Raw genomic sequence first — 20,000 nt, 5'->3', positions numbered from 1 at the left:
TGTATATATATATACATACATATATATATATATATATATAATATATAATATATATACATCTATATATATATATATATATATATATATATATATATATATATATATAATATATATATATATATATTATTACATACATACATGCATATGTCACACAGTTAATACTACCTATTACAAACTCATGCATATTCCAGTTTCGTCGCCAAGTTCATGCGCACACACTCCCCCTTCTTCCAGCACCCCTCCCCTTCCCCCTCCCCCCTCCAGAAGGCTGGCCGCCGGACACGTCCTCCGGAAGAGGCAAGTCCAAGTTAAAAGGAAAGACCTGGGAGAAGTTCGCGCTTTCCCTCCCCCACTTTCCCCTACTCCCCTCCCTCCTCCCCTTTTCACCCTACTTCCCCTCCACCCGCCCCTACATGGTCTGACTGGCATCATTAGGGGCACTCGGGCGAACACGCAGTTGGGGCATTTAATTCCTGAAATGGCTTCTTTTCTTCCTTCCTTCCTTTCTTCCTCTTTTTCTTTTTTTTTTTTTTTTTTGCTCTGTGTTACAAGCAATCTCGGGAAGACACTCTGTGTTTGCTCGGTGCTTGGACTGCATGAGAAATAGGATTCGTTTGGTTTTGTTCTTCTTGTCTTCATATACAGATTTAATAATAATAATAATAATAATAATAATAATAATAATAATAATAAAAATAATAATAAGCAACAAGGGAAGAAGAACCATAATAATAATAATATGTGGGAAGCTGAACCGTATAATAATAATAATAATAATAATAATAATAATAATAATAATAATAATAATAATAATAATTGGGAGGAGATTCTTATGTACACGTTTCATTAGAAAGTACTGCTATTCCGGGGGATTTTGTAAATTTCGCGTAAAATTCCAATCATTTTTAAATGAAATAATAATAATAATAATAATAATAATAATAATAATAATAATAATAATAATAATAATAATAATTTTTTCGCAAATACAGTTCACAAAACGCCTCTATCCCCATTCTTTTGAGCGACGGTTTTCTATTAAATCGGTAATAATAATAATAATAATAATAATAATAATAATAATAATAATAATAATAATAATAAACTCGTCTCCCCATAATATAAATAATGAATAATTCATGACTTCTTTAAATAAATGGAAACGATCATTTTTATCCAGTAGGCAACCTCGAAGTTCCTGGATACTAAGGTTCTCTCTCTCTCTCCTCTCTCTCTCTCTCTCTCTCTCTCTCTCTCTCTGATAACTCGATTATACTAAAAAAAATCAGTAGCAATGTACAATGGTCTGACTTCTATTTTTGTCTTTATTTTTATATTTCAATGACAGTTTCTTCACATTCTAATGGACCTCCTACCTTCTGTAAGCGCAGATTCGCCATATCATTTAAAAGGCCTTTCTGAAACTTCTCTTCAAATTTGCAGCAAAGAAAGGGGTTTTCTATGTGCAAAATCACCTGCAGTTGGATTGTATTCTCCAAACATGTACAAACCACTTTATGGTTATGTCTCCACCTATGCTGCATCACATTTACGCACACATATGTAAACAGCAAAAAGTTTCTCCATGGAAAGATGAAACAAAAGTACTGGAATACTGAGTCAGAGTTTAAGTTTATATAAAGTTAAATCCTTAGACAAAGCGTCTCAAGCAAGCACAAAGCAACGAAAGATTCCATACGGTCATAACTCCGCATTACCAAAGTTTCTGCTGCAACTTTGACAAACTTGGCCATCTTTGTACTGGCAGTTCCAAAAACCATGTCTAAAAAAAAAAAAAAAAAAAAAAAAAGCCGGCCGGGGGGTACCCCTGAAAACTTTTCTATATTGTAACTGACGGGGAGCAGAGAAAATTCCTAAACTATAACAGAACCTTAATCAATCAATAACTACGTACGCCATAATGTGTAGTTGTACGTTGAATTTCTATACTCTGTCCCAATTAGGAAAATTAATTCCTAACTACTTAAGTCATAAGTTACAAAATTACATCTACGTTAGGCTTTTCATGGAGATGAAGTACATATTGAAAAGCAACGCACAGCACTGTGATGGACTCCAATGATCAAACTACTGCATTTAAAATATGTATTCTATTAAACACTGATTCTGAGTATGAACAACTGTTTTATTAAAGGGAAAATTACATACAAGTATATATACAATACAATATATAGATATATATATATATATACAATATATTATTATTATTATTATTATTATTATTATTATTATTATTATTATTATTATTATTCAGAAGATGAACCCTATTCATATTGAACACGCCCACAGGGGCCACTGACTTGAAACTCAAGCTTCCAAAGAATATGGTGTTCATTAGAAAGAAGTAAAGAAGTAACATAAGGTAATAGGATATACAGCACTTAATAAAAAAGAAAAAATAAATTAACAAATTAATAAATATATAGAAAAAATGTATACATTTCATATATTCATATGCAGACGATGCACTAGGGTGAAGTTTACTGATTCAAAAAAGTGCAAAGATTCTAAATTTCGAAACTGATTCTACAAGCAAAACAAACTTCAAAGAGCTTTTAAATAATCAAATACAAAAACACGTACGCTTATTAATCCGATGTCCAGTAAAACGAAAGATGACGAAACACATATTAACCATAGTATGGCCCTAATGTTTTTTTAGGGTGCTAAAAAACGAGTAATATAAACAACAGCTACTATAGCTCCAACGAGCATTGCTGCTCATGGCGTGCAGTAAGCAGACCTCTCCGCCACCTCTCACCTCCGACCCCCGCCCCCTCGCCGCCGCACCGCCTTAAACACCCCCCTTCCCCCCCCCCCCAAACACACACTTCCGACGGTGCACTTTCTTCCGGTAATCATTAATTTCGCATTACAGACGACATTTCCCTCAGTGGGGGGAAGAACCGCAGACGAGATCTTTCAAACGCCCCTCTCTCTCTCTCTCTCTCTCTCTCTCTCTCTCTCTCTCTCTCTCTCTCTCTCTCTCTTCCCATTCTGTGCTTCTTCACGAAGCAGTCAGTGATCAGGAAAGCGAACGAATTAATAACGCGACCACTCGCAAGGTGATCGATGGGCGAGACTGTGCACCTGAGATGTGGATGCTGAGGCGGGTGGGAGAAGGAGAGAAAGGGAGAATTATCAGGGAAGGGACAGACGAGTTAGTAAAGAGAGGAGGAAAAGGGAGGAGAATTATTAAGGAAGGTAGAGAGGAGTTAGAAAAAGGAGGAGAATTGTCAAGAGGGTAGAGGGGAGTTAGAGAAGAGAGGAGGAAAACGTAGGAGAATTATCAGGGAAGGCAGAGAGCAGTTAGAAAAGAGGAGGAAAAGGGAGGAGAATTATTAGGGGTGGTAGAGAGGAGTTAGAAAAGAGAGGAGGAAAAGGGAGAAGAATTATCAGGAAAGGCAAAGCAAGGACTGAGAAAAGGGAGGAGAATTATCAGGAAAGAGAGGAGTGAGAAAAGGGAGGAGAATTATCAGGGGAAAGTTAGAGATAGGAGTAAGAAAAGAGAGAGTGAGAAAAGGGAGGAGATTTAACAGGTAAAGGTAAAAGAAAGGAGCGACAAAAGGCAGGGAAAACTATCGGGAAAGGGAGAGAGAGTAGTAAGAAAAGGGAAAATTATCAGAGAAAGGTAAAGAGGAGTGAGAAAAGGGAGGTGAATTATCAGGGAAGGTAAAGAGATAAGTTAGAAAACGGGGGGAGAATTATCAGGGGAAAGTTAATGAGACGAATGGGAAAAGAAAGGAGAAATATCGAGAAAGGTGAGGTGAGTAAGAAATGGGAGAATAATTATCTAGAAAGGTAAAGAGAGCAGTAATAAAAGGGAGGAGAATGATCAGAAAAAGTAAAGAGAGAAACTAGAAAGTGAGAAAATGGAAGAGAATTATCAGAGAAAGGTAAAGAAAGGAGTGAGAAATTAGAGAGTGAGAAAAGGGAGGAGAATTATCAGGAAAGGTAAAGAGAGAAATGAGAAAAGGGGGGAGAATTATCATGGAAAGGTAAACAGAGGAGTGAGAAAAGGGCGGGAATTATCAAGAAAGCTAGAGAGAAGAATAATGAAAAGATATGGTCATGTTTTGAGATGAAGAACAGGTGGGTAAGAAGACTGATGGGAGTGAGGAGAAACAGCACGCATACATACATACGTACATACATACATACATCAGGGTCAATCTGAAAGGAAATGCATGATATTATAAGATTTACGTGTATACGCTCATGAATAACGCGGTGGAAGAGAGAGAGAGAGAGAGAGAGAGAGAGAGAGAGAGAGAGAGAGAGAGAGAGAGAGAGAGAGAGAGAGAGACGCAGTACCGAGCACTTTCGTGTTTGTCAACACACATACCTGAGTAAATTACAATCATCATCATACAATACTTTTCTGTAGTGTTCTATTACATTTGAATCAAACGTACTTTTACTGTTTGTGAACAAATGTACTCAATATCTTCGGTCGAAAAGATATTCATACATAGCAGTGTTAGAAAGAACTGCTCAATTGCTTCTCTCCATTCCGACACGAAATCAATACCAGGCCTGGACCGCTTGCATTTATCATATGTAATTCCGCCCGTTATTCGTGTCCCGAGGTACTGGAACTGAGAACTCTATGCCTTAGCAACCCTTCCTGTACATACAGTGAAGTACTGGAACTGAGAATTCTAGGCCTTGAACCCTTACCGTACATACAGTGAAGTACAAGTCTCAGCCGCACGTGAATTTACAAGCATGTATATTTGTAGAAACGGGCATACACAAACGTGTTTATTATATGCATACATAGACGTATTTATATTTTGTATCTTGTATTTTCTTCCTGAACAAGAAAGCCACATGTTGGTGGAAAAGTATATATATTACAAGGCTTTTTTTTCTGGGTCACTGAAAGTTAGTTATGATGACTTGGTTGTAAACACTCGCAACAAAGAACAGAAATCAATTATAGCCATGAAGAATCAGTTTAAGTCATGAAGAATCAATTAACGTCATAACGAATCAATTAAAGTCAGTCTGGATTAAGATACATACAGTTTACTACCCGAAGACAAAATCTATGGTTTAGGGGTTGCGTTTATTATACAAAAATATCCTGCCTGGTAAACCCGACAAGTATATATAATATAGAGACTTCCCTCTTGGTTAACCAGACAAGTACAGCACCCTTAAATATATCTTGGACATGCGCAATGGAAATGTCCAACGCTTGACCACAGAAAGCTTACTCTATCGGGCACAGTTTTCTAACTTTAAATGAATCCTTTTGAATAGTAAGGTGGAGAGTCAGTGAATAAATAAAATGATAAAGGTACCGAATGGGTAACAATACATATCCATAAAGCAAATGGTCGATAATCACGATTCTTTCTAAAGGAACTCGACCTTATAGTCACAGGACAAGGACGCCATTCACTTTTCATCATATTCATATTTCTTCCTAAATCCAACTTCAGGTATCGGAGCTTCAAATAATGCCGTACTTGGGTCTAGCAATATCAAACGAGAGTCAATTTGACCTTTTTTTTTAATACGATAAGTAAGGCTGATATTACGGCTTCTATAGTAGTAAAAAAAAATAGAAACTGAAAAAAAAACTTGACAGGGAATGGAAATCTTGGAAATAAAGCAAAATGGAAAACGAGACAAGAAAATTAACCAGGAAACATTTTGGGATACACAGACATTCAAAATTAATATACTGGGGGGCGGGGTAATTTTTCCATGACTTAGAATATTATTATTATTATTATTATTATTATTATTATTATTATTATTATTATTATGCGTCGAGTCTGGTGGGCGTATCCGCTGGAAGACTTGCTTGAGAATAGGTCTTTCAAGATTACCTCCGAAGTTTGATTAGAATCGTTTTTTGTGTTCCGTAAAAGAAAACTATTGAGATGACTTTGTCTGTCCGTTCGCACTTTTTCTGCCCGCCCTCAGATCTTAAAAACTAATAAGGCTAGAGGGCTGCAAATTGGTATGTTGATCATCCACTCTCCAGTCATCAAACATACAAAATTGCAGCCCTCAAGCTTCAGTAGTTGTTATTTTATTTAAGGTAAAAGTTAGCCATGATCGTGCGTCTGGCAACGCTATAGGACAGCCATCACCTGGTCATGGCTGAAAGTTTCATGTGCCGCGGCTCATACAGCACTGTACGCTGTACAGAAAATCGATTGCGCCTAAGAAATTTCGGTGTATTTTTTGCTTGTTTTTTGTTGTTAAATGATGATATTGGTCTTTTGAAGGAATTGAGGGGTTTACTTACGTAATTATTATTCAAAATGAGGAAAAGTTTACATGTAAAAGACTAAATTCCATGGATTCCTCAAGAACGGTGCACATATATGAAGGGTAAAAACAGCATGTGGCAAAAAAGCATTTAAAATATTGACCCTCCCCCACTCAAAAAAAAAATCGTGCATGCATAAACATATATGCATATGAGACAGTCCAAAGCAATGGGGTGTGTTTTTTTTAAACAATATTAAAACCCCCTCTTCAAAATATTCTGAAACATCCTAAACCACCAAAAAATCTGATTTTTTTTTAAGCATTTTCGGTCATTACTGTTAAAATTAATACTTATTTTTAGACTGTTTTAGAAAAACTCTCTCTCTCTCTCTCTCTCTCTCTCTCTCTCTCTCTCTTCTCTCTCTCTCTCTCTCTTTAGGATTCACAACTGTCGATCGACCTCCAGGTACCTACCTCTCAGCTTAGGTCAATAAAGGCCCAATGAACTAAATACTGCGTGCTCGGATGCGATCCCAGGTCGTATCGGTAGCGATGCGAGTGTGCCGCCGCTTACAAAACAAGAGAGAGAGAGAGAGAGAGAGAGAGAGAGAGAGAGAGAGAGACTGGAAGCTATTTATGGAATGAATAACCGTTCTGCAGCATTTCATCCAAAACGAAGGAGAATGACTGCAATCTTGATAAAATTTTATTTGATACAACCCTCTACTCAAGTAAACCTTTCAATTCCTTCAAAAGACCAATTTCATTATTTAACAAAAAAAAAAAAAAAACGCGCAGAGGTTTCTTTGGCGCAATCGAGTTTTCTGTACAGCGTATAATGCTGTATGAGCCGCGGCCCATTAAACTTTTATTCACAGCCCGGTGGTGGCCTATCCTATAGCGTTGCTAGACGCACGATCATGGCGAATTTTAACCTTAAATAAAATAAAGCTACTGAAGCTAGAGGGCTGCAAATTTGTATGTTTGATGACTGGAGAGTGGATGATCAACATACCAATTTGCAGCCCTCTAGTCTCAGTAGTTTTTAAGATCTGAGGGCGGGCAGAAAAAGTGAACGGACAGACAAAGCCATCTCAGTATTTTCTTTTACAGAAAACTGAAAACGGTTCTTATCAAACTTCGGAGGTAATCTTGAAAGACCTATTCTCAAGCAAGTGTTCCAGCAGATACGCCCACCAGACTCGACGCAGGTGGGGGATAACGAAGACCTCAACACAACAACGGAATGACTTCATCTCTCACAGGACTAGCACTGCTCCCTACATACAACCAGCGTCGCCTTACCACAAGGTAAGTTAAGTATACCTTAGTTTAACCAGACCACTGAGCTGATTAACAGCTCTCTAGGCTGGGCCCGAAGGATCAGATTTATTTTACGTGGCTAAGAACCAACTGGTTACCTAGCAACGGGACCCACAGCTTATTGTAAGCCGGACCACATTATAACGAGAAATGGATTTCTATCACCAGAAATAAATTTCTCTAATTCTTCATTGGCCAATCGGGGAATCGAACGCGGGTCCAGCAGAGTGCTAGCCGAGACCGATACCAACCCGTCCAACGAGGAACTCATACCACAAGTGTTGTTGCTCGAAATACGTGGTTTTATCGCCTAAATGGCGTTTTTATGGCCCTTGATAACTGCACTAGAGTAAAATTATAAAATTAAATCACTATAAACGATCTTTTACTTACCGATTTACGAAAATCTCGCCAAAAGAAAGGCGACCAGTGGAGGCATGGTGGGTACTGGGATCCTGAAGCAAAAAGAAAAAGAAAAAAATATAATATTCCGTCACATAATAATCACAACATAAGTATTGTCAAAAGCTGAAATAGGAGGCTCTATTTAACGAGAATCTAGAGGAGGGTCTTGTCATCCATTCAGGTTGGTCTCTTAATTCCTAGCTGTCCAGCTCCTTCAACAATTCCTTGCTTCAACTTCAGAGTCTCATCTATGATTAGATAATTCAGGCAGGCCTATGAATCCCTCAAAATGTTTGTTACTGGTCTCGTTAAACTACCTTACAATAATAATAATACTTTTATGGGGGGAACTGCAGATTATATAAATAAAATAATAATTTGACATACTGGTGTTAAGGATACATAAAAAAATCAAAATCATAACGGAGGGTCTTTTCATCCATTCACGTTAGCCTCTTGCCTTTTAGTTGTCCAGCTCCTTCAACAATGTCTTGCTTCAATTTCCGCGTCTCATCTATGAACAAATACTTAAGGCAAGCCTCTGAGCGTCGCAATACGTCAGTCAGTGATCCATTAAAATCACAATACAATATTATTTTTTCAGGGGTAACTTCAGATTACAAATAACAGAACTTTAATAAACTCATATTAAGGATAAACAAAACAAAACAAAAAAGTTAAAACCGTAATTCAATTTCGGGAGACAGCGTTCTAGGAATACCGAAGCGTTGTTCAGAGGAAGAAACAAGTAGAAAATTCGCCCAAGTTTCTTCGGCGCAATCGAGTTTTCTTTACAGCGTTTAATGCTGTATGAAACTCCCAGCCACGGACCGGTTGTGGCCTGCGTTGTTGGCACCAATACCGGTGCCAGACGCACGACCATGGCTAACTTTAACCTGAAATAAAATAAAAGTTAATGAGGCTAGAGGGCTGTAATTTGGTAAGTTGGATGATTGGAGGGGAATGATCAACATACTAATTTGCGGCCCTCTAGCCTCAGCAGTTTTTAAGATCTGAGGGCGGACAGAAAAAATGAGGACGGACAGACAAATAGCCATTTTAATAGTTTTCTTTTACAGAAAACTTAAAAACTGTATTTACTTAAAATGATCAAGGTACATGAACTCTAATCCTTAAAGCATTGCTATGTAAACTCAAGCTGTCATTTGTCCTGGAAAGTGTTTAAATATTTCAATCTACCATTTGTCTTCGGAACTGTAACAAAGTAATATCGATTAGTCATTTATTCTGGTAACTGTGTACGAATAACATTACATAATCGTAAGAAAATATATATAAGAAATATATCCGGTAACCAACTGCATATTAAATTAAAATCTATGACTCTTTAAACAATGATCATTAATAAAGTTCGATACACATTTCTTATTGTCAGTTTGTTATTAGTATCTGCCGGGGAAAAAAATCTTTAGCTAAATCGGCTTTAATGACCTCTACTGTTGTTATGTCAATATTATAAACCAATCAGCCAAACTAGCCCAAATTTTTCAGTGTAAATCTAGAAAACTGTCTCGAGGGTGTACTGATCTGAACATCTCTTAACCCACGTACACTTCAATCATCAAAACTTCCATCCTTCATCAGTGTCTCCCATTCTTTTACCCTGCATCCGCTTTCTTTTTCCTATTTTCTTTCTATTTTTCTTCCCCCAGTGGCTATACATCATCGCCAAAAGCTTCGTCACAGCCATTAGACACCTTCTGAGGAGAGCGAGCGCGTTTTATCAAAACACGCCCGTCTTAATCACGCTTCCGCGCGGTATATCAGATTTCCCGAGGCCCATGAGAGCGAATTGGATCCTGGTGTTTGCTCTCATGGTCAATCGTGTGTACACGCCAAACACTACCTTCCCAGATAAGGTCATCGCGATCGAAAACTCGGGTAAACATGTTCGCAATCAGAGGCGCGCACATCAGGGCTACCAACGGAGACTCTGAGTGGGAGGGGAATATTGCACTGATATCAAATGAGCACAAAGATGAGCTACTATGGCCCACGAACGAGAGAAAAATATATTAGGCAACAATGAATTCATAGGCGCTTGTCAAGGCTGCCAACTGAGCTATTCGTGGCAAAAACAAAAACATTACGCTTATCAAAGACGCTCATCAGGGCTGCCAATACGAGGAAAAAAAGCAAATTGGAAGGCGTTTATCACGGCTACCAACAGACCCGTTCATTAACCGAAAAAAAAGATATGAGAATATTAAAGGCACCTTTCAGTGCTACTAGCAAATTTGTAGCTATGAATAAAAATAAAATGTAGAGCTATTATACGGTTTTTACAATTCCCAAAATATGATTGTGGAAAGCTGACCATTATAGAATCATCCTGGGGGTTAAGTAATTATAAAAAGTACCAAACTATCATTTACACCACAGTCTGTTTTTTTAGGTTAAGTAAATAAAAATCCACATTGATATCACTGAAGCTAATCGTGATTGGCTGAAGCTTACGCTGCTCACCACCCACCAAAGGTTGGAATTCAAATACATCAGCCAATCAGAGGCAAGATAAAGACTTCACTGACATCGGCTGTAGATATTTACCGTCAGCTTCCCCAACCTGCCCCCTCAAAAAAAAGTAATAAATGCGCCGAAGTTTCATCGGTGCAATCGAGTTTTCCGTACAGCGTATAATGCTCTATGAAACTCTCTGCCACGGCCCATGAAACTCTTAGCCGCGGTCAATGAAACTTTCACCCACGACCCGTTGTTGGCCTGTGTTGTTGCACCTATAGCGGTGCCAGACGCACGATCATTGCGAACTTTAACCTTAAATAAAATAAAAACTACTGAGGCTAGAGGGCTACAATTTGGTATGTTTGATGATTGGAGGCTGGATGATCAACATACCAATTTGCAGCCCTCTAGCCTCAGTAGTTTTTAAGATCTGAGGGCGGATAGAAAAAGTGCGGACGGACATATAAAGCCATCTCAATTGTTTTCTTTTGCAGAAATTAAAAACCTATATCTGTGGTATCCTAGCTATATGAATTTCCACTAAAAATATTTGATATACTTTTTTGGAATTTCTGAAGTGAGCAAGAGTATGAGGAAGTTAAGTATCAACTATTATACCACTGAGTATAAAGGATACAGGGTAAGTCGGCATATCTAGAGATATTTATTATGAAACAAGCAGCAGCATTCCTACGTCTGTCCGTCTGTCTCAATCGAGAATATACTCCAGCATAAAAAGGAGTATTGGATAAGTATGCAATACTTATCCAATACTCCTTTAATTAATATGAGTCTACATCTAAATAGCTAAAACTCAACCGCGACCTGAATACATGTAACGAACAATACAGTGTTTAAGCTTAATCTAAAATAAAGTACTATACTTGATCATATGGAAGAGCCATACGAATTTATTTATCACTTTATCTGTTTGCCTATTTCTCAAGCAAATGCCGAAGAGAGAGGCAATAGAGTGAAACTTTTCAATAGCAGGCCGCAAAAAAAAAAAAACGTAAAAATAAATAAATAAATAAATGAAAAAGGAAAGAAAGACGTGATGCGTGATGCCTAAACAGGACACACCTGCCATTCAAAAGTTATAATTCAGGAAAGACAAAAACAGCAGGAGTATTTTTTCTTATCCATGGCCCCCTCCCCCACAAACCACGCCATACAACCTCCACACTCCCCACCCGGGGAAAGGCAGAAGGCGTATTCACTAGACTCCTAGAGAGGATGTCTCCTAATTTTTGTAATTCCCTGTCAGGGTTCAAGCCTCGCCCATATGCCCCACCCAAAGCTATACTTAATGGCGTCAGTTGTTAACTGCACAGTATCCAGAGTTCTCACGTGCGTTGATTTGGTAAGTGATAATGCGATCTCTCTCTCTCTCTCTCTCTCTCTCTCTCTCTCTCTCTACTCACATACGTGCATTAAGGTTTTACAGCCTCTTAGGAATTGCTCCTAATTAATTATATTACAAGAAAAAATATATACTGTATAATGTGTATACATTATATAAATATATATACAGTATATATGTGTGTGTGTGTAAACACACAACACACACACACACACACACATATATATATATATATATAATATATATATATATATATATATATATATATATATATATATATATAAATAAAGAGAGAGAGAGAAAACTTCCCAACTCACACTTGCCATCCCACCTTTCACCCATCCAGTTGGTGATTTTTGGGCGTTAGTGGGACCCACTGCAACCCCTACAATACTGGAGCCTAACACAAGTTTCAGCAATGGTCATGGAGTGATCGTCCACCCAAGCTGGTCACCTATCCAATTACAGACCAGTCTCGATTACCTTCACTGACAGGTATAATTTTTTAAACTAACTTACCCTAAAACATTTTGTATTTCAAAATGAATATCCGACAGATAGTGTTTAAAATATCCGAAAGATTTCTTCTTAAATATCCGATAAGACAGTTTTTCAAACCACATCAAAATAATGGAATATGAAAATTTACTGGAGCAAAATACTGTCAATACAGAAAAAAGCGAAAAATCACACGAAAAAAAATAAGAAAAACGAAAAACTCATTTTAAAAAAAAATCAGAATAAATGTAGATAAGTAAAAAATCCAAAATTTCATGAAAAATATAGAAAAAATAAAAACAACAACAAACCAAAAAACGGTGGACTCGCAAATTCAAAAACGAAAGGTCAAGTTCATCCTCCAAGCAAAAAGTTGATCAGTGAAGAGTTATGAGTGTCCTAACCACCTCCTACCCCTTCCCCTCTTTCCACATCCCTCCCCTTTCCTCCCCTCCGCCCAACCACTACCTCCATCCGCAATGAAATCCGAAGCTACATTCTGAGTAGCAAGAGGTGGAAGAGGTTAATTAAGACAGGATTAATAGGGAGGAGACGCTCCTCCACCACCCCACCCCCACCCCCAAGGTCCTTCGGAATCCTCCGAGAGATCCTTCAGTTATCGAGAGGCCGGTCTCCTTCCTTAATGAAGAAGCAATTGGCGAGGTATGTACAAGAGAATGAGAAAAAGGCGTTCGAGAGAAAGAAAGAGAATCTCTCTTTCTCTCTTTCTCTTGAAATTGAATCTAGTTTTAAGGTAAATCACTTGAATCTTTCGCAAACTCAATTGAAGAGGCTGGAATGCCTTTTGGAATTAGAAATTCCCTTTTGAGAAATTTTTTCGATAAAATGTTTCGCATAAAAAGGTTGTGTGGGATTTAGGACTTGTGTAAATACAGCAATTTAAGCAGACACAAAAAAATAACATGAGAGATTTATATGACTTACTAGTTAAAAAGTTATAAGAAAACGAATTGGAATTTTCCTGCGGTCATCATTTCTATGAAAAAACAACGAACATTATTACCATCGTTATTACTTGGTTGTTCTGATGAATTCACTCAGAGCAGAGTAAGAGTGACACAGAGATAAGAATACGGTGCGAAAAAGGGGTTAGCATAGTTGAAAAGACTGCTCACATTTCATGAGATGGTTTGAACATGTTGGAATCTTTAAAAAAACGCGTTACGTGTATACAGTAATACAGTATGTATATATATATATATATATATATATATATATATATATATATATATATATATATATATATATATATATATATATATATATATATATCATATATATACTTGTAATTGGGCAGCTATTTGAAATCTTAGCTTAATGATGAATAATATTGCCAATACCAGGAAGAACATTCTTTATATGAGCTTTCAGGTATAAAACTCATCATCATCAGGCTGAAAAACCGACAAGGATGAGAATCAATGAAATTGCAATAAAATGAATTGTCATAATAAATCTTCAGTAAAAATACTAACCAAATATATAAAACGAACAGTAAAAATACAAACTAAAAGGGTGAGACGCAAAATAACGAAAATTAAAAAACGAACACAAACATAAAAATAAAAATAAGGTGAAATGTAAACAAACTACCACTCACAAAGTAAAATATTTAACGACCCAATTGTGTACCTACTATGAAATTACACGATAGCTGTTCGTTTTATATATTTGGTTAGTATTTTTGCTGAAGATTTATTATGACGATTCATTTTATTGTATTTTCATTGATTCTCATCCTTGTCGGTTTTTCAGCCTGATGATGAGGTTTTATACCTCGAAGCTTCTATAATAAAGAATGTTCTTCCTGGCCTTGGCAATATTATTCATCATTAAATATATATATATATATATATATATATATATATATATATATATATATATATATATATATATATATATATATATATATATTTTTTTTTTTTTTTTTTTTTTTGACAGTTAATAAAACTGACACCTGCAAAACATTATCCTCAATAGTAATAGTATGACAAACACAAAGCATCGGAGCAACAACCGAAATAATAATAATAATAATAATAATAATAATAATAATAATAATAATAATAATAATAATAATAATAATAATAACACTGTACTACTAATCAAAGCATCACAATAATAATAATAATAATAATAATAATAATAATAATAATAATAATAATAGTAATAATAATATAATACAGTACTGGTAACCAAAGCATCACAGTAATAATAATAGTAAAAATAATAATACTAACAATAATAATAGTAATAAGAATAACGCAGTATTACTAATGAAAAGCATCAGAACAACGACAGCAATAATAATAATAATAATAATAATAATAATAATAATAATAATAATAATACAGTATTACAACACAAAATCAGAACAACGGCAGGAACAATAATGATAACAATAAAAATAATAAAAATAGAATGCTACTAATAAAACATCAGAACAACGGAAGTAATACTAATAATAATGATAACAGAACAGAACACAGAATTTAGGCCAAAGACCAAGCGCTGTGACCTACGAGGTCATTCAGCGCTGAAAGGGAAATTGACAGTAATTAGCACTGAAAGGTGTAACAAGAAGGAAACTTCGCAGCTGCATTGGGAAACAATTTTTAGAGAGGGTGGAAAGTCAGATGAAAGGAAGAGAATATGAACGGAGGTACAGTAAAAGAAATGAGAGAGGTTGCAGCTAGGGGCCGAAGGGATGCTGCAAAAAGCCTTAAGTAGTGCCTACAGTGCACCACGTGAGATGCACTGAAGGCCTACCCCCCTACGGGATTATATAATAATAAAGATAATAATGTGCAATAAAAATCCACAATTATATAGTAAAACTATATTACTATGTAAAATACATAGTTTACTATATAATTGTGGATTTTTATTACACAGTTTGTTTGTCACGAGATTCTTAAGTAGTGCCTACAATGCACCACGTGAAATGCGCTGACGGCACTAACCGCACCCCCCCTACGGGATTATATAATAATAAAGATATTAATGTGTAATAAAAATCCATAATTATATTGAAAAACTATATTTTTATGTAAAATATATATTTTGCTATATAATTGTAGATTTTTATGACCCAGTTTGTTTGTCACGAGATTGTGAATTTCTCAGCAATAATAATAATAATAATAATAATAATAATAATAATAATAATAATAATAATAATACCTATGTATCATTTCAGTAACTCGGTTCCACTCAACCTTACGTGCCTTGTGGAGTGCCCATATTTCCGCCTGGAGATTCCTGCAAATAATCCCGTTATCGAAATGACTCCAGCAAATACCCTTATTACTATTTTTTTACGACCGCCGCCCCTCTTGTGCTTAATGATAGGACGAAAAGTAAAAAAAAAATGACGAATTGCGTGTGAGGACCGAGACATGCGGCGCCATTATTGTTATTATATCTTCTACTTCTTCTAATTCTAATTCCTCTTTTTCTGTTTCCTTTTTCTTCTTCTTCTTCTTTTTGCCTTTGTTCAGTAAAAAGTAGTCTAAATAGTTTAGATTATCAGTATTTGTATCAAAAACAGTTACTGACGGTTTATTCTGAAATTTTCAATTAATTACCTCGAAAGTATATGTGCAAAGTTTTCAGCAAATATATATAGATTTCATTTTTAAAATCTACAAGTTTTAAATGAAAGTTGGTACGTAATGTTGTCAATGTCGTCATTCTACAATAAAACATCGACCAACTACTTACAGATAAAGCTTATGGAGAGAGAAGCTGTTGCTATCAGTCCTGTTAAACTAAGGTATACTTAACTTAAGTCCCGTTAAAAAAAATAAGGTAAACAGATGATCTGACTGTAATAAAATGTCATCATTGTTGTCACTCTAAATATGGACAGGAATGCTGTTGCTGTCAGTCAAGTTAAAAAAATAATAAAAAAATTATTTGACCGTAATAAAATGTTGTCAGTGTTGTCATTCTACAATAAACAAACATCGACCAACTACTTACAGATAAGGCTTAAGGAGAGGGAAGCTGTTGCTGTCATTCCCGTTAAAAAAAAAACTTGTTTACTACAATAAAATGTTCTCAATGTTGTCATTCTAAAATAAACAAACATCCACATTTACAGATAAGGCTTACGGAGAGGGAAGCTGTTGCTGTCAGTCTCGCAAAAAACAAGCAAAGAATGCGCCGAAGTTTCTTCGGCGCAATCGAGTTTTCTGTCCGGTGGCCACGGCCCATAACACTCTTAGCCGCGGCCCATGAAAATCACCACGGTCGGGTGGTGGCCTATGTTGTTGGTACCTATTGCGGTGCCAAAAGAACGATTATGGCTAACTTTAACCTTAAACAAAATAAAAACTACTCTGGCTACAGGGCTGCAATTTGGTGTTTGATGGTTGGAGACTGGATGATCAACATACCAATCTGCAGCCCTCTAGCCTCAGTAGTTTATAAGATCTGAAGACGGACAGAAAAAGCGCGGACGGACAGACAAAGCTGGCACAATAGTTTTCTTTTACAGAAAACTAAAAAATGACTTGACTAATAAAAATGTTTCTGTCAGCTGTTCCTCCTTGGCAGTGAAAAATTGGGAGTTCGGCTGTCGCCTGAGGCTTCCTTTCATAACAGATGGAAACTGGGTTGCCAGAAATGCTTTTACAAAGCAGTCATAGATGGAAATATTGGCCTTGATCTAAGAAATTTTCAAGATTTTGTCAAGAATGTTGGCCGCGAGGAACGTCATTCTTACCTGGATTACATAAATGTTTGGTGTACACACACAAACATACACACACAATATCACACACACACACACACACACACACATATATATATATATATATATATATATATATATATATATATATATATATATATATATAGTGTGTGTTTAATTGTGATACATGCACACACAACCTTGAAGCCTTTTATCACATTACATATCAATGTCTGTAATATTAACACGTCTTTACAATAAATGTATACATATATACATAAACACACACATATTATATATGCATATATATATATATATATATATATATATATATATATATATATATATATATATATATATATAGTACACAATACTGTATACATATAAACAATACAATAAATTAATAGGATCATCATTCCAGACATCCACACAATCATATGGAACAAGACGAAAAGAAACTATTAACTTCAAAAGCAGGCTTCCGGAAACAGTAGGCCTATGTAGAAAATAACATAACAGAAAAGAAGACCTACAAAGGGAACGCCAAAACCAGAGACGGGCCTAAATACAAAACAACAAAAGCGGCAGAGAAGGCCTATACAGGATAAGGCAAGACAAAACAAAGGCCTATGTAGGAATATCGTAAAATTGGCGCGAGTCTCTGAAATGCTTTATTATTGACATCAGAGGTACCGGCAAGACGACCTGTTGCTGGCTTTCTAAAAAAGAAATTTCTAGTTCTGCAATACCCGTTGCTGACTTTCTGCAAATCCTGATACCGGCTTTTTGCAAAACTGGTTGCTAGCTTTCTACAAAACCTGTTAATGGCTTTCAGTAAAGTCCTGTTCCTGGCTTTCTGCAAAAGCAGTTGCTAGTGTTCTGCAACACCTGTTGCTGCTTCCTGCAAAAGCAGTTTCTATCTTCTGCAATACCTGTTGCTGGCTTTCTGCAAGAGAAGTTTCTGGATTCTGCAACACCTGTTGCTGACTTTCTGCAAAACCTGATACCGGCTTTCTGCAAAATTTGTTGCTAGCTTTCAGCAAAAGTGGTTTCTGGCGTTCTGCAATACCTGCTGCTGATTTTCTGCAAAAACCGATATCGGCTTTCTGCAAAACTTGTTGCTGGCTTTCTTTAAAAGGCGTTTCTAGCGTTCGGCAATACCTGTTGCTAGATTTCTGCAGTCTGTTGTTGGCTTTCAGCCAAGAGCTGTTGCTGACTTTCTGCAAAAACGATTTCTGGCTTTCTGCAGTACCTATTGCTGGTTTTCTGCAAAAGCAGTTTCTGGCTTCTGCAATACATGTGGCTGGCTTTCTGCAAAACATGTTGCTGACTTTCTGTAAAACTTGTTGTTAGCTTTCTGTGAGAAGCAGTTTCTGTCGTTCTGCCATAACTGTTGCTGACTTTCAGCAAAAACCTGTTGGTGGCTTTCTGCGAAAGCAGTATCTGGCTTTCTGCAAAACAGTTGCTACTGTTCTGTTGCTGGCTTTCGGCAAAAACCTGTTGCTGGCTTTCTGCAAAATCTGTTGCTGGTTTTCTACAAAAGCAGTTTCTGGCTTTCTGCAAAAGCAGTTTCTGGCTTTCTGCAAAACCTGTTGCTGGTTTTCTACAAAGCAGTTTCTGGCTTTCTGCAAAACCTGTTGCTGGTTTTCTGCAAAAGCAGTTTCTGGCTTTCTGCAACATCCGTTGCTGGTTTTCTGCAAAAGCAGTTTCTGGCTTTCTGCAAAAGCAGTTTCTGGCTTTCTGCAAAGGCAGTTTCTGGCTTTCTCAATATCTGTTGCTGGTTTTCCTCAAAAGCAGTTTCTGGCTTTCTGCAAAATCTGTTGTTGCCATTCTGCACAACGAGCTACAGTAGCTACTTCTTGAGGCACAGAGGAAGCAGAAGAAGTTCTAACTTCCCTTCTTCCTCTTTTGCAGAAAGCCAACAAAACCAGTAACAGGTTTTGCAGAAAGCCAAAACTGCTTTTGCAGAAAACCAGTAACAGTGCCTTTGGCAGAGATGGTCACATGGGCCTTTCCTCAAGGCTGAAATCGCCTTCGATTGCTGTACAATGTAATAGTAATAATAATAATTCTCACAGAATTATTATTATTTATTTTTGTTTAAGAAGTATTTCTTCGAGTCCCTAAAAGAGGTTAAACAACTGTACATTAGTATTATTATTATTATTATTATTATTATTATTATTATTATTATTATTATTATTATTATATGCAAAAAAACATAAATAATAATAATAATAATAATAATAATAATAATAATAATAATAGGGACTAAAACAGCAATAACGATTATAAATAACAAGAATAACAATATTTATAACTACAACATCAATGAGGAAGGAGCAACGCGTCCAGAGAGCCTTGAATGAATGAATAATAATAATAATAATAATAATAATAATAATAATAATAATAATAATAATAATAATAATAATTAATAATAATAATAATAATAATAATAATAATAATAATATTCGTCATAGTGACTAAAACAGCAATAACGATTATAAATAAGACGAATAACAATATTTATAACTGCAGTAACAATGAGGAAGGAGCAACGCGTCCAGAGAGCTTTGAATGAATAATAATAATAATAATAATAATAATAATAATAATAATAATAATAACAAACGCCAAGACAGAGCCAACCGATCCCACCTCATTACAGCAAGTGAAACAGTGCCACAGTGGCACTCGGCGGGGGCAACTCGCCAAGGTCACCGACCTTGCCGATATGAATTCCTCAAACATTCCTCAGGGGGAGGAAAGAAGAAGGGGAGGAGGAGGAGGGGGAAGGAAAGAAGAAGGGGAGGAGGAGGAGGGGGAAGGAAATCCTTTCAAAGAGGAGAGAGAGAGAGAGAGAGAGAGAGAGAGAGAGAGAGAGAGAGAGAGACAATGTGGGCATTGTGGTTCTAAAAGCCCACTATTAGTAAGGTAAAACCAATGACACTT

General features: G+C 36.2%; 1 protein-coding gene across 1 annotated transcript in view; it reads right to left on the bottom strand.

Annotated features, from left to right (window-relative positions):
* The window catches only part of LOC136834395 (solute carrier family 49 member 4 homolog), a 239,998-nt gene that overhangs the window by 143,938 nt on the left and 76,060 nt on the right, over positions 1-20,000 (bottom strand). The window contains 1 exon segment of the mRNA XM_067096959.1: positions 7,972-8,033. The gene's annotated coding sequence lies outside the window, so the exon portion shown is untranslated.

Source organism: Macrobrachium rosenbergii, chromosome 53 (genome assembly GCF_040412425.1).
Source record: "Macrobrachium rosenbergii isolate ZJJX-2024 chromosome 53, ASM4041242v1, whole genome shotgun sequence".
NCBI classification, from domain to species: Eukaryota; Metazoa; Arthropoda; class Malacostraca; order Decapoda; family Palaemonidae; genus Macrobrachium; species Macrobrachium rosenbergii.
The sequence above is the reverse complement of the archived record's forward strand: the minus strand, read 5'-3'. Positions and strand labels throughout refer to the sequence as shown.